This window comes from Mauremys reevesii, linkage group 10 (genome assembly GCF_016161935.1).
Source record: "Mauremys reevesii isolate NIE-2019 linkage group 10, ASM1616193v1, whole genome shotgun sequence".
NCBI lineage: Eukaryota > Metazoa > Chordata > Testudines > Geoemydidae > Mauremys > Mauremys reevesii.
In genome coordinates, this window is record NC_052632.1 from 64,428,040 (window position 1) to 64,441,896 (window position 13,857).

A 13,857-nucleotide genomic window follows, 5' to 3' on the forward strand; every position below is an offset into this window, starting at 1 on the left:
ACTGGGCTAGATGGACCTTTGGTCTGACCCGGTACGGCCTTTCTTATGTTCTTATGACAATGCTATTCTTCTTCGAGTGATTGCTCATGTGTATTCCACAATAGGTGTGTGTGCTCACCATGTGCACCAGTGCCGGAAGTTTTTCTCCTAGGAGTACCCATAGGGGGAGCGCCCCCCACGACCCCTGGAGTGGTGCCTGCCTGGCACGATATAAGGGGAGCTGTGTGCTCCTCCCACCCTCAGTTCCTTCTTGCCGCCAGTGAAGGTGCGTTGGAACTGCTCAGCTCCAGCTTTGCTGCAGCTTGTCCCCAGAACTGTTCGTGTGTTCATTACTACCTGTAGTCAGTTAGCTATTTTAGTTAGTTTAGTTAGTTAGTTAGTGAGCCCGGGCTGAGGCATGCCCTGCACCCTGGGATTTAAGTCATGTCTCTTGTAGGTGTTCTGTGCCAAGGAGTAACCTGTATGCGGACTGTCTGCGCTGCTTGGGAGAAACCCATATCAGCCAAAGGTGCAAGATCTGCAAGTCATTCAAGCCCCGGACCAAAAAAGAAAGGGACATTAGGCTGTGGGCCATCCTGATGGAGTTGACGCTGGCCCTGACCCCGGCACGCGGCTCCGAACCGGTACCCAGCACCGTGACGTCAGTACGCAGAGACCCTCTGGTACCATCGACCAGTCGGCAGCGCTCCCCTTCCACGGGGCATGCCAAGAGGACTGGAAAGACTCCCTCTTTGCAACAGCACCAAGGGAAGTCTGGGACAGAGGCTAGGCCCATGTCGGGTAGCTCTCGATCCCCAATGGGCCCTAGGCCTCCGATTCACATTGAGTGGAGTAGCCTAGACCCTTCGGAGCAGGCCTCTCCAGATGTCCAGATGCCATCTATGTCCGAAGCCCTCCAGGCGGCCAGGGACTTCATGTGCATGCCGGTGCCTGGGTCAGATCCATGCTCCAGAGGCAAGCTGCCTCTGGGATCGCCGCATTCGCTGCCGGCCTGGTACTGGTCTTGGTTGAGGGAACGTTCCTGACACCGTTCACCACCTACCGACCGTTCAGGGCTCAGTCCATGTGGATCGCCCTTGACGCCGGCCAGACTGTCTGGATGGGTGCCGTCTGACTGGGACTCCTGGCACCGCTCATCTTTGTGGAGTGAATATTGACAGGACTGTGGTGGACATCGCCAACGGTCCTTGTCTCAAAGGAAGTACCACAGTCGGTCGCGGCACAACCGTCGATGCCATTCTCGCTCGGACTGCCACTCCAAGTCTCTCCCAAGGCACCGTAGCCCCAGGCTTCGATTGCCAGCGTCTTGCTGTCACGGGTCCTCCCATTGACACCCTTCGTGGAGCAGCTACTACCGTCGGTGCCATTCCTCTGCCTCGAGATCGCGGTCCCGTAGCCGACGTAGATCCCAGCACTGCCACTACTCCCAGTCCAGAGGCAGCAGTGGGTCATACGCCAGCCCGGCCTCCGCTCACAGCTGCCCATCTACAGGCCAGGCCAGCCAACCTGAACAGCCGGCCCTGCCGGTGCCTTAGCAAGTGCAATGACACCGAGCATTGTGTCTGGCTCAATGGTACCAGTGGGCACTGTAGCCTCCGGTGCAGCCCCCGGTGGGGACTCGCTCAGTGGCTGGGGTGTCGAAGCACTGTCAGCCTCCATCCCTAGACCTCCAAGAAAGGAGTCGGCGGGACCCGTGTCCTCAGCACTGTGCCTGGAGTCCGACCAGGTGGTGAATCCTCCGGTGCCGGCCAACACCCAAAGCACTGCACCGGCCTCCTTGCCCCTTCCGGAGGAGCTGATTGCGGCCCTGCCTCCCTCCGTCCTGCAGGAGATCTACCGGGCCTACCAAGACCTCTTAAAAAGGGTGGCAGCAAGCCTCCACCTCCAGGCAGAGGAGATGGAGGAGCCCTCAGACTCCATGTTCAATGTGCTGTCCCCCTCGGCACCGGGCAGGGTGGCCTTGCCGCTCCATGGAGGGGTGGCAAGAATTTCAAATGCCCTGTGGCAAACACCAGCCTCGTTGGCTCCCATCTCTAAGAAGGCAGAATGCAAGTACTTTGTACCCACTAAGGGGCACGAGTATTTGTATACCCACCCGGCGCCCAACTCCTTGGTGGTCGAGTCAGTCAACCACAGGGAATGGCAGGGGCGACCAGCCCCGACCCCTAAGAACACAGACTCTCAGAGGCTGGATACTTTTGGGAGAAAAGTTTATTCGTTGTCAAGCTTCCAGCTAAGAGTAGCAAACCATTAGGCTCTCTTGGGTCACTACGAGTTTAATCTCTGGGGATCCCTCCCCAAGTTCAAGGACTGTGTCTGGGAGCATGATAAAAAGAAGTTTAAGGTGCTCGTGAAGGAAGGGGCAACAGCTGCAAGGGCATCCCTGCAGGCTGTTTCGGATGCAGTCGACACAGCCACATGGTCCATGGCCTCAGTGGTGTCCATGAGATGGGCATCATGGCTCCTGCTCTCTGGGTTATCCAGCGATGCGCAGTCATCAATGCAGGATATCCCTTTCGACGGGAAGGTGCTGTTTGCTGAGGAAACAGACACAAGGCTGCACAGCATGAAAGTCTCCCGCACGACCCTCCAGAACTTGGGCCTCTATGTCCCTGCTCCGGCAAAACCCAAGTTCAAGCCGCAGCAGGCTCATGCCCAGGCCACCCTCCCAAAGTACGAGGCTGCCCATAAGAAGCAGTGGGACTACAGAAAATGCCCAAAAAGGCAGTCTCAGCCTGCCCCCCCAGCCTGGGTCCTCTAAGGGCATGCAGGTGGGTAAAAGGCATTTTTGATGGGACACTTGGGGGTACCCCGCCAGTTCTCAGCAGGGATCCACCCCGAGTAAAGCTCTCTTTTTCCAGGGCCCTGACCTCCGAGCCACCGTATATGGTCTTTCAAAAGGACAAGGTCCAGCTCAACCCACACCCCGTGTTCCTCCCAAAGGTGGTCTCCGTCTACCACATGGGTCAGGATATTTTTCTACCAGTCCTCTGCCCCAAGCCTCACGCGACTCTGCCTTTCTACCTCGAGCGGACCAAACTGTTCAGAAAGTCCTCGCAACTGTTAGTTGCCTCAGCTGAGCATGCAAGAAGCCAGCCGATTTCCACTCAGCGGCTTTCCAACTGGATCACTTCATGCATCCTCTCCTGTTATGAGTTGGCAGGTGTCCCCCCGCCGCCCATTGTGAGGGCACACTTGACTCAAGTGCAGGCCTCATTGGCTGCCTTCTTGGCCCACGTCCCTATACAGGACATTTGTAGGGCTGCTAAGTGCTCTTCGGTTCACACGTTCACCTCGCACTATCCCAAATAGGGATGATGCCGGGTTTGACAGGACGGTGCTCCGTCCCAAGAACTTGCGAACTCCTACCCACCACCAGAAGGTATAGCTTGGAATCACCTATTGTGGAATACACATGAGCAATCACTCGAAGAAGAAAAGACAGTTACCTTTTCGTAACTGGTGTTCTTTGAGATGTGTTGCTCTTGTCTATTCCACATCCCGCCCTCCTGCCCCTCTGCCGGAGTTGTCTGGCAAGAAAGAACTGAGGGCGGGGAGAGCGCGCAGCTCTCCTTATACCACGCCAGGCAGGCGCCACTCCAGGGGTTGCGGGGCGGGGGGGGGAACGCTTCCCCCTATGGGTACTGCTAGGGGAAAAACTTCCAGCACCGGTGCAAGTGGCGAGCACGCACACCTATTGTGGAATAGTCATGAGCAACATATCTTGAAGAACACCAGTTACGAAAAGGTAGCTGTCTTTTATCACCTATGAATTACATATACGTGAAAAACAGATAAGGCAAGAAAAGTAAATGATCTTTACCTCCCTGGAGGACATGGTGACCCTTGTTAAATCTCTGGTCTCTATTGTGTCCATATATTCTTCCCCTGTGTCTTCTCCACTTTCTTACTGTGAGCCATCTATCTTTTATCCCGTCTATACTTTCGTGCAAACTCAATTCACCAAGTTACCTCTTCTGTACCTTTATCTATATACATTCCATTCTAAACCACTAATTAAAACATTCTCATGCATAGATCACAATAACTAACCTAAATTACTACTTTTTTTGCTTAGTCTACTAAAACGTGCTTTTAGCCATCTGTTTCTAACACATCTGTTCTGTGCTGTCACTCCCACTGGCTTCATGCAGTTCTTGTTTTACAGCAGGTTGTTGTTCTTCTTACTGGTCTGTTTTTGTGGCCTTGGGTTTTTATTTGTGAGCTTGTCTTATTGTGAGAGGAGGGAGCGTACAAATGATTTACTGCAAAGCTAACAGCTCTCTCTTGTCTCTGCTTTACCCTGCTATCAGCATAGGCCAAAAAATCTTACAGATAAGACACAGAAACCAATTTTCTGATCAGCAAAATTGGAAGTGCTGTATCAGCATAAACTCATACAAAAACAAAAATTCCTTTATATTTTCTGATAACATTCATTTTCCTAACGTCATTTAAGGTATATATGACCAACACAACTGTGGTGTTTAGATGTGATTGTAATTATTAGAACTGGGAGCACTGGCTGTTGGGAGTCTGAAAGGACAGGAAACAGGAAGGAGGGGGGAGGAGTTGAGGAGGCTGAGTGAGAGTTACAGAGGGTGCAGCAGCAGCTTGGTAAAGGGGTTTCCACTGTAAATAAAGTCCTGTTGAAGCTTGTTAGTACCTTGCCTACTTGATACAACAACAACTTGACTAACCCAGTTCTCTAATATGCTTTACAGAGTGCCTTCTCATTTTGATAGTTTGTTCATCACTGTGAATTCTGAGTGCCTTTTGACCCAGTTGTAGCTGGAAAGATGACTGACAGTCTCTCCCTCCCTCATCTTATTTTTGTCTTCAAATTTATTTTGTTTGGAAATTTATAGGAACATTTAGAAAAAAATGCCATGTACGCACTCTATCTCCTTTTCCACAGCATAGTGTAAAATATATATCATTCTACAACCAATACTTGATCAGCTTCAGCAGTTGAGCCCTTGATATGCCCCAAATGACCTTTAAATACTGTGTAAACTGTAATGAAATGTGTCAGTTTAGAATAGAATGTCCCTGCTGAGCATCAAGGCTGTGTCTCCAGGAGCTAGCTAGCCATTGTGTTAGAACTGCAAGCTCATGAATGTTTTAGCTTGAACAAATACAGAAACCTTTATATATTTGGTTGGCTGGAGGAATATGCTGCAGGGTTAGCCATCTATTATGATACATTGCTGAGCTTTCCCTCATCTCTGCGTTATTCTCTGACCCAGAGGATAATGTTATGTTTTCCTCTCCCTGTTATAAAATGCTCTTGCCTGTTTAAAGTACTGGAACTTGGATATTTTGAGAAGTCTAATTAGCATTATAAAAGGACATCAGAATCCTTGGGGAATGGTGGTTCCTACCCAGCAATGTCTGGTTGCCGGTTGAGACTCATTCACCAAATATGAACTAAATGAATAATTTGTTTTCATTTTTTCCTTATATTTTATCTTCCTTTTAGTAGAAAGATGAAAGTTCAGCCTTAGGGATCCAACTGGTAAATCTTGCTGCACATAAGAGCTTGATAGCAATGTGGTATAAATAGGCTTGGCAGAATTCAATTTTTTTTTTATTTCAATGGATATCAATCTTTGCTTATAAGATTTTTTTTGAATTTTTATCAATTTAAAATTTTCACAGTTACGCAAAATTATGAGGGGGGCAGACAATTATTTAATGACAGTAGACACTAAGATTCCAAAAGTTAAAGCCTTAACTGTTAAAACATAAATTGTCAGCATTACATCTCAAAATATACAAAGTAAATATCCTTAAATCAAATCCTAATAAGGTCTCAAGCAGCCTTTTTCTTACTTTGCCTATCTGTAAATCTAGATTAATCAATGGAAATTTTGTATTTGTTTGTATACAGTGAATTGAAGTTTCCAACATTTACCAACAAAAATCTAATCCTTCCAAGCCTATGTATACAACAGAAAGAAGAATATCAGGGGCGGCTCCAGGCCCCAGCACGCCAAGCGCGTGCTTGGGGTGGCAAGCCGCGGGGGGCGCTCTGCCGGCGCCGTGAGGGTGGCAGGCTGAAGCCGCGGGACCAGCGGACCCTCCGCAGGCAAACCGCCGGAGGCAGCCTGCCTGCCGTGCTTGGGGCGGCAAAATCCCTAGAGCCGCCCCTGGAATATGAGGACATTTCTACAAATGTAAGAAAGTGTCATTGTTCTCAGAGCAAAGATTGAATCTGTCCTGTGGGATGATTCAGCTGTGTATTTAATAAATCCAAAACCTTTTCAGGTGTGACTTCAAGTTCTGGGGGTGTAGGAATGGCACTCTTCCCCACAAGGTGTAACAAGATTTTAAAAAAACAAGACATAGAAGCTGTTTGCCTGGTCGTTGTTCTAAAATTACCCTTCAGTTATCTTAGAAAATTGAAAAGATTATTTCCACTTCATCCCCCAGGTTATCTTGTTGTGATCTTTATTAGGGTCTGATAAGATTTTCATATACTGAGAAATAGCTGCATATAAGCCTTCAATAAATGTTAAGGTTGCTTGGGTACATTTTGTATTGCTACAAATTCAGGCATGTTTCTTCCAAGCTGAAATATTTGGAGCCTTCAAAATTCCTTTATTTAAACAAGGGGTGTGTGGGTGGGGGGGGGCGGGAGACAAAGTAAAATATTCAGGCCAACCATCTGTGCACCTTGAATTATCTTCCTCTTCCAGTATCTTCAGTAAATGTAGGGTCTCCATGTCTTCTGTAGGACTGGCTTCCTTTGAGCCTTTCTGCCTCAAGGCTTCATGTTGCGTTTAATTTCTTTTGGGCCAGTTCTAGATGAGACTCCATTTTAATACTACAGTTATTCAATCATGGGGTTACTGCAGAGCAAGCATAGATTCTGTGTCCTCTTGTTCTAGTCCAGGGGTAGGCAACCTATGGCACGTGTGCCGAAGGCGGCACATGAGCTGATTTTCAATGGCGCTCACACTGCCCCAGTCCTGGCCACTGGTCTGGGGGGCTCTGCATTTTAATTTAATTTTAAATGAAGCTTCTTAAACATCTTTAAACCTTATTTACTTTACATAAAACAATAGTTTAGTTATATATTATAGACTTATAGAAAGAGACCTTCTAAAAAGGTTAAAATGAATTACTGGAACACGAAACCTTAAATTAGAGTGAATAAATGAAGACTCGGCACACCACTTCTGAAAGGTTGCCGACCCCTGTTCTAGACATCAAGTAGTGTTTTTCTACCACTCCCAATCCTTACCAGCCTACGTCTGTTAGTAACTCCTTTGTAGTGCTTTTAGCAGTAGATCTCATAGTGCTTTACAAATAGGGTATGTATCATTATCCTCATTTTACAAAGAGGGAAACTGATGCTTTGCTGGGAGGCACTCAGATACTACAGTGAAGGGGGCAGTATAATAAACTAGATAGAATAGAATGGAAGTGTAGCCTCAAATTAATTCTGTCTCTCTCAAATAACACCCAGGGCCAACTGACCAACTCTCTAATTGTACTTCAGCTAGCTTATCATACTGCTGGTAGGCCTGGTATATTCTCAATGCTAAAAGTTTTAGCAACTTGACACCATTACTAGTTATGAGACTAGAACAGTTAGAGCCATAAAGATGAAGTGAAAACAGTAGAGTATCCCTTTAGCTTTTTACATATATTTCTTATAACTTTTTTCCCTTTCATACTTCAGATTGCTTTCCTGTTTACCTCTGGTACCGTCTTGCTTTCTCTAAAGATTTTTATGATAAATGCATGACAGTAGGAAAAAAATATTTATACCATCTATTTTAATTGAAACAGTGGGGAATTAGGATGAAATATGTGGGAATTGTTCCACTTGGTGTGAGGTGATGAGTCAAGACCAGTTCTCTTTTATAATGCTTCTAAGAATCAATGTCTGTGTTCTTGTGACATACTGGTCATCCACAGCAGAAAAAGAGAACCAGTTCAGAAAATTTAACAGTCATTAAATGCTGTCAACCTTTGCCCATTTCTATAGCTGAACTCTAAACAAACATTTTCCACAGTACAGAAACACTTACGTTTTTTTCTACTTTTTGTTTCCAGCCAGGACTGGATCAGAAATGCTAAAATAACAAGAAAAACTACATCCTCTTGGTGTCTTGTGCAGGAGATGAAGCAGAAGCTCTGGAGATCTTAACTAAGATTTTCAATAATGGGTGCCTAAAATTAAGCTCCTAAGTTCATTTTTAAGAACCTAAATAAGTGGTCTGATTTTTAAAAGTACTGAGCTTCCAGTGGCTCTCACTAACATCAATGGGAGATAGAAGGTACTCAGCATCTTTGAAAATCAGACACCTTATTTAGACACCTGTAACAGGGCAGGCTACTCTCTCACCCTGGGGTCCCAAACAGTCTCTGATGCCTCTTGATTGTGAGCATCTCCATGATTTTTTATTTATGTTACCACCATCACAACTGCCATGCTGCACTTCTACTTATGTCCTTCAGTCCTCAGCCCTGTCTCCAGGGAGAGAGAAAGGAAGAGAAAGCAATTTCACCAGACAGAGATCTTGTTTCCCCATGGCTCTGCTAGTCCTCTCTCCTTTTACACTTCCTGTGCTTTTTAACTACCTTCCCATCAGTTGGATAATTAGCCCCTTAACTCATCAGCCCACAATCTGATTGAGTATTCCACCCCTCAATCAGGGGTTCTCTGAGGGGACTAGTTAGTGCCTGAGTATGTCTACACTGCAATAAAACGCCTGCAGCTGACCTGTGTCAGCTGACTTGGGCGTGGGCTGCAGGGCTATACAATTGCAGCATAGACAGTTGGGCTTGGCCTGGAACCTGAGTCCTGGGAACCTGCAAGGGAGGAGGATCCCAGAATTCAGGCTCCAGGCTGAACCCAAATATCTACAGTTACTTTATAGTCCTGCAGCCCAAGCCCTGCAAGTCCAAGTCAGCTGACATGGGTCTGCTGCAAGTGTGTTATTGCAGTGTAGACATACTCCAAGCTATCAGAGTTTTGGTTCAGCTGCTGGATCTTAGCCCTCTGTCACGGTGTTAAATATTTTTAAGAGACTAACTTTTTAGATACCCTTTTAAAAAAATCTTGGCCTTCAAAGGAAAAGCTTGTTCTCATGAGATTTTCAATCCAGGTTTACAGTTAAGAATTTCCAGAAATTCTCAGTGTTGGCCCAACTCTGCTTCCACTGAAGTCAGAGAGTTTTAGGATCAACTTCACTGGGAGTAGAGAGAGGCCAATTCTGAAGACTTTTGAAAATCCTAATTTTGAATAGTTCTGATAAGCATACAGGCATCAGATGCTTATCTGAACGAAAATGAAACTCTGAACCATTTGAGGTTCAATTATCATTAATCCTTGAGGCCTGAGTTCTTGAGCTCATTTCTGAACTTGGATCTTCTTGCTGTTTAGCACAACAGATTGGTATATTCAATATTTGTTATTTTATAGTAAACGGTAGTTAAATGTTATATGTTGCAGGTAACTAGGAACTACTAACTTACTGAAATAACGGGCTTGCCTTTGGTTCAGTACTATTATCGTCAGTAAAAATGCTTTATTGTCTTGTAGCTAGGAGAGCCCTTGAAGCAAATTAATGTACAGGAGACAGAGCTCAGACATGTAAATTAAGTTAAAATTGCTATGTGATTACTTAGTTTTATATGAGAAGGAGAAAATGTTTTCATAATTATCAATGCAGCACTGTTTACAGGAGGAATAGAATAGAAAGAATGAGCACAATTTGAAGCGTCTGAAGAATGTTCTGATTACTAAGCAAATACACATCATACCAGCCAGCACAAATGAATTATGGATGACAATTCCACAATTGCAAAAGGGAGAATAGAAAAATATATGAAAAGAATCTACAACTGGTCAGCTTTTACCTAGGAAAGGATGCTAGGTCTCATGTCTTCTCTGAGGAACTTAAACATGTTATCTGAAAAATGTAATATTCATTAGTATATACCTGAGGGAGGGCATGATATTAGCAGATTTTCTCCTTGTCTTTGTCTGAATATAATTGTTCAAAGTGACTTCCTGCTTTCAAAGTAAAACTGCATTTTAATCTTTCCTTGTTCTTGTTACAGATATATAGGCAGCAGAGTACTTGCTGTGGCAAAGTACGTGCTGCTAATGGAATTACCTTTTTGTGGGTACCCAACCAACTAATTGTTAGCCAAAATGTCCTGCTGTTGCTTTATTCTTGCTACTTAACTGGATAAGCATTGTTTGGTCTAAAGTTAGGAGCACTCTGTGGTATGGATTACTCAGTATAATTCATACATTTTGTATATAGGTGTTCAGGCCCAAACATTTATGGAACTTACCTTAAATGTTTGTTGTGTTTATTTTATCTGATGTAAAAGGGAATTAGAACATGCCAAACGAGTAACACAAGCCTAAGTAAATCCTAGAGGAGAAAAAACACTTCCCGACCATTGCCCTTCACCTTCCACTACAATAGATGCAAATAAATGTGATGGAATGTACAAACAATATCAAACAAAAAATAAACTCAAGGTTGTCCCAGAAGGATACTGAATATGAATTTTGCCCTGTATCACATAATGTGGTATTTCAAAACCAAATACACGCTGTGTAAGACCCGGTTTTCTTAAAGAAATATCTAAACTAGATGTTTCTTTAGGAAAACCAAGGTTTTGATTCTCCTCTGACTTAAATCAGTATAAATCAAGAGTAATTCCTCTGAAGTTAGTGGAGTTATACCTGGGTAATAAATATTGTGAGAGCAGACTATAAGACTTCTCTTTTGGCTCAGAAGCTCACTTTCCCTGCAGGCTCTGAATGAGAGAGCTGGAATCTTCTTTACTACATACCTGAAAGAATTATAGAAATTAGGGAAGGAAAAGCTTATATGCTATCTAGTCTCTCACCTTTCTAAAGCAATATATATATATCCCAGTGATTAGGCTATTTCTGATAGTTTAAATGCTTTACTTAATTTCATCCCATTAGTCCTAGTTATGTCTATTGTACTATTTTAAACACCTCTTCTCCTTTGTAGAGAGTTAGAACAAAACATTTAAACATTTAAAGTTAAATATTTGGAAAGGAAAGCATGAATGTTGCACAGAAGTGTTAAAGATGGGCTGAGCACATTAAAGTCGTCTTCTGCAATGCTGAGACAACTATTTCTGTCAATAACTCACCTTCATGTGCATATGTATTGACCAAATGTGAAAAGTGCAGGGAGTGGGGGGAATATTCAGAAAAGAGCAATTTGTTTCAATAGGAAAACAATTTTCCTAAGTTTAATGTTGTATAAATGTGATTCCCTTCATGGGTTGTCAGTCAGCAAATTCTCCTCTGTTCCATGGGGAGAAGAAAATCTCCCTTGCTGACCTGAGCTGCTTGCCATCCCAACCTTCTCTCAGGGACAAGCTTTTTGTCCCATCAGGCACCTAGCACATGGGCTGAGACAAAAGGAAAAGTAAGTCTGACTGGATCTCACTTGCCTTTTCTCCCCACAACTCCTGCTGAGGTAGAGAGAGGGCTTATCTGTTGTGCTGGTCTGTAGTGGGATGAGAGGAAGTAGAGCAGTGCCCTGTGTTCTGCTGATTGTGCGAAGGAAGATATCAGTCAAATAAGTAAGCCCTTTTTTCTGTTAGAAAATTTGCAAACGAGCTATGGTTTCTATGTATATTTTCAGTATTGGCAAGTATTTGCTGATTTGTTGATATGAATATATTTCAACCTATGTGAATGATTGGCTTCCACTGTTCACTCTCGTGATTTCTTGCAAGGTATTTATTCTGTACCATCACTGACACTTTTTAAGCAGGAGAATGAGTAGAGGACAAAATAATAAATAACATATTCAGTTTTCTGAATCCTATCTTTTTGTAACAACATTTATGAAACTTTCAGTATCCATAATCATTTTAATGAATAAACCAGCTATTATTTGAATTCTTGTGATGGATGAATAATGTGATCCCATAACTAAAATAGTTGCGTGAAGTTGCCACACTTCACAAAAATATTCCAAATTATTTTTTTTCCAATTAGCTCCATTAATCGTAATTTGGTTTTCTTGTTATATTTATTAAACTCTTTCAGGGAGGTGTTGCCCTGCTAATTTATTCCAGACCTCAGCTGAGTCAGTGTCTGTCACTTGTTGAGATGGAAAGCACCAGAATGATAAATCAAACCTTTAACGTATTATTCTGGGAGTAGGTGACAGAGAATATTTCCAGTTGAGCCTTGACCTGTTTTACCATGGAAATGAGCATTGACTGTGACCAGTGGAATATTGTTACTTGAACCTGGAACTTGTATTATTCTATGGAACACCTGACAGAAGGTTTACATAAAATGTAGGATTAGTTATAAAATGCCAGTATGTGGCTATATTCTACTTGTTTATGATAAAAGTTTACCGTAATGCAGTATTTCATTTAAACTATTCCTAATAAGTTCTTTTCTGATTTTAAAATCAAAATGACACCCAAATTCAGACAGGATTTGGCCTTTTAACTGATGTTTTTCAGAGCAATTATATTTCACTTACTTTCTGGATCATTTACTGTCTTTAGAGGTAGTATCATTTCCAGCTTTAGCCAATAACTTTTGATTGGCTGCTTTTGAATTATCTGAGTCACTGATAATATTGGTTTATTTGGAGTAATTATTACCTTTTATCAAGGAACCTAGATAATAATTAGGCTGCGGGTTAGGAGAGAACCTCAGTTATATTCATGTTTTGGATGGGTAAACATCTGCCCACAGCTGTAGAAGACCTCCCTTCCTCCCACAGGGATACCCAGGCCTGTGTGTTCAGAGTGACTCATGTGGATTGAATCCTTCAAGGAAACCAGCAAAGGGAGAACAAAACTAAGGGAAAGTCTACACTACTGCTTAAGTCGATCTAACTTACATTGCTTAGGGGCCTGAAAAAGCCCCTCCTCCCTTAAGTGATGCAAGTTTCATGCTGTCCACACCGGCGCTATGTCTTGCCAACTTAGCTTCCACTTCCATTGAGGTGGAGCAATTATGCGGACGGGAGGGTGCTCTCCGGTTGGCACAGCATATCTCTACCAGACACGCTACAGTGGCACAGCTGCATTGGTGCAGCTGCACCAATGTAGTGCTGTAGTGTACACTTGCCCTAAGAAACACTAATTGAGATCTTCTTCTGTAGATATTTGTGCTCAGGGCATAGCAAACGTTCTATATGATCTGTATGTAACTCCAAAAAGACATGCAGTTTTAGGGAAATATCTCTGACATATTCCACTGTGTAATGGAGTTCATTCATCACTCTGGCACCTCCTGCTGGCTGTCTTGGGATTAGCTCAACATGTTAGTCAGGGCCGGCTCCAGGCACCACCTTAGAAAATAGGTGCTTGGGGTGGCCAATTCAAAGGGGCGGCACTTCGTCCGGTATCGGGGCGGCACATCTGGGTCTTAGGCAGAAATTCGGCGGCAGGTCCCTCACTTCCTCTCTTCCTCTTTGAGCTGCCTCCAAATTGCCACCAAAGAGGAAGAGAGGGAGGACCTGCCGCCGAACTACCGCAGAAGAAGCGGTGCAGTTGAGCTGCCACCAAAGTGCTGCTGCTTATCTTTTTTTTGTTTTTTGTTTTTTTTTTTTTTTTTGCCGCTTGGGGTGGCAGAAAAGCTGGAGCCGGCCCTGTTGTTAGTGCACCCTCTTCGGCTGGTGTCTTGCCACCATCATTCCTCCTCTAGAACCCATATCTCTCCCAGGACTGTGGCATCCTCTTCAGCAACACACATTGTGCTCCTCCCTTCCAGGGGACCTGCAGTCCCCTGTTCAGCCATTTTCCTTAGTGGCTACTGCAGCAACTTGTCTGGCCACTTCCTCGTGGCCCCAGCATCCTCTTTGC

At 44.2% G+C, this 13,857-nt stretch overlaps 1 long non-coding RNA gene across 1 annotated transcript; it reads right to left on the minus strand.

Moving 5' to 3' along the window:
• Positions 1 to 2,193: 2,193 nt before the first annotated feature.
• On the minus strand, positions 2,194 to 3,163 carry LOC120373751. The gene is made up of 2 exons (XR_005585689.1): positions 3,025 to 3,163; positions 2,194 to 2,537 (listed from the first exon to the last, which is right to left on the minus strand). It is a non-coding gene; the product is annotated as an uncharacterized LOC120373751 (long non-coding RNA).
• Positions 3,164 to 13,857: the final 10,694 nt, after the last annotated feature.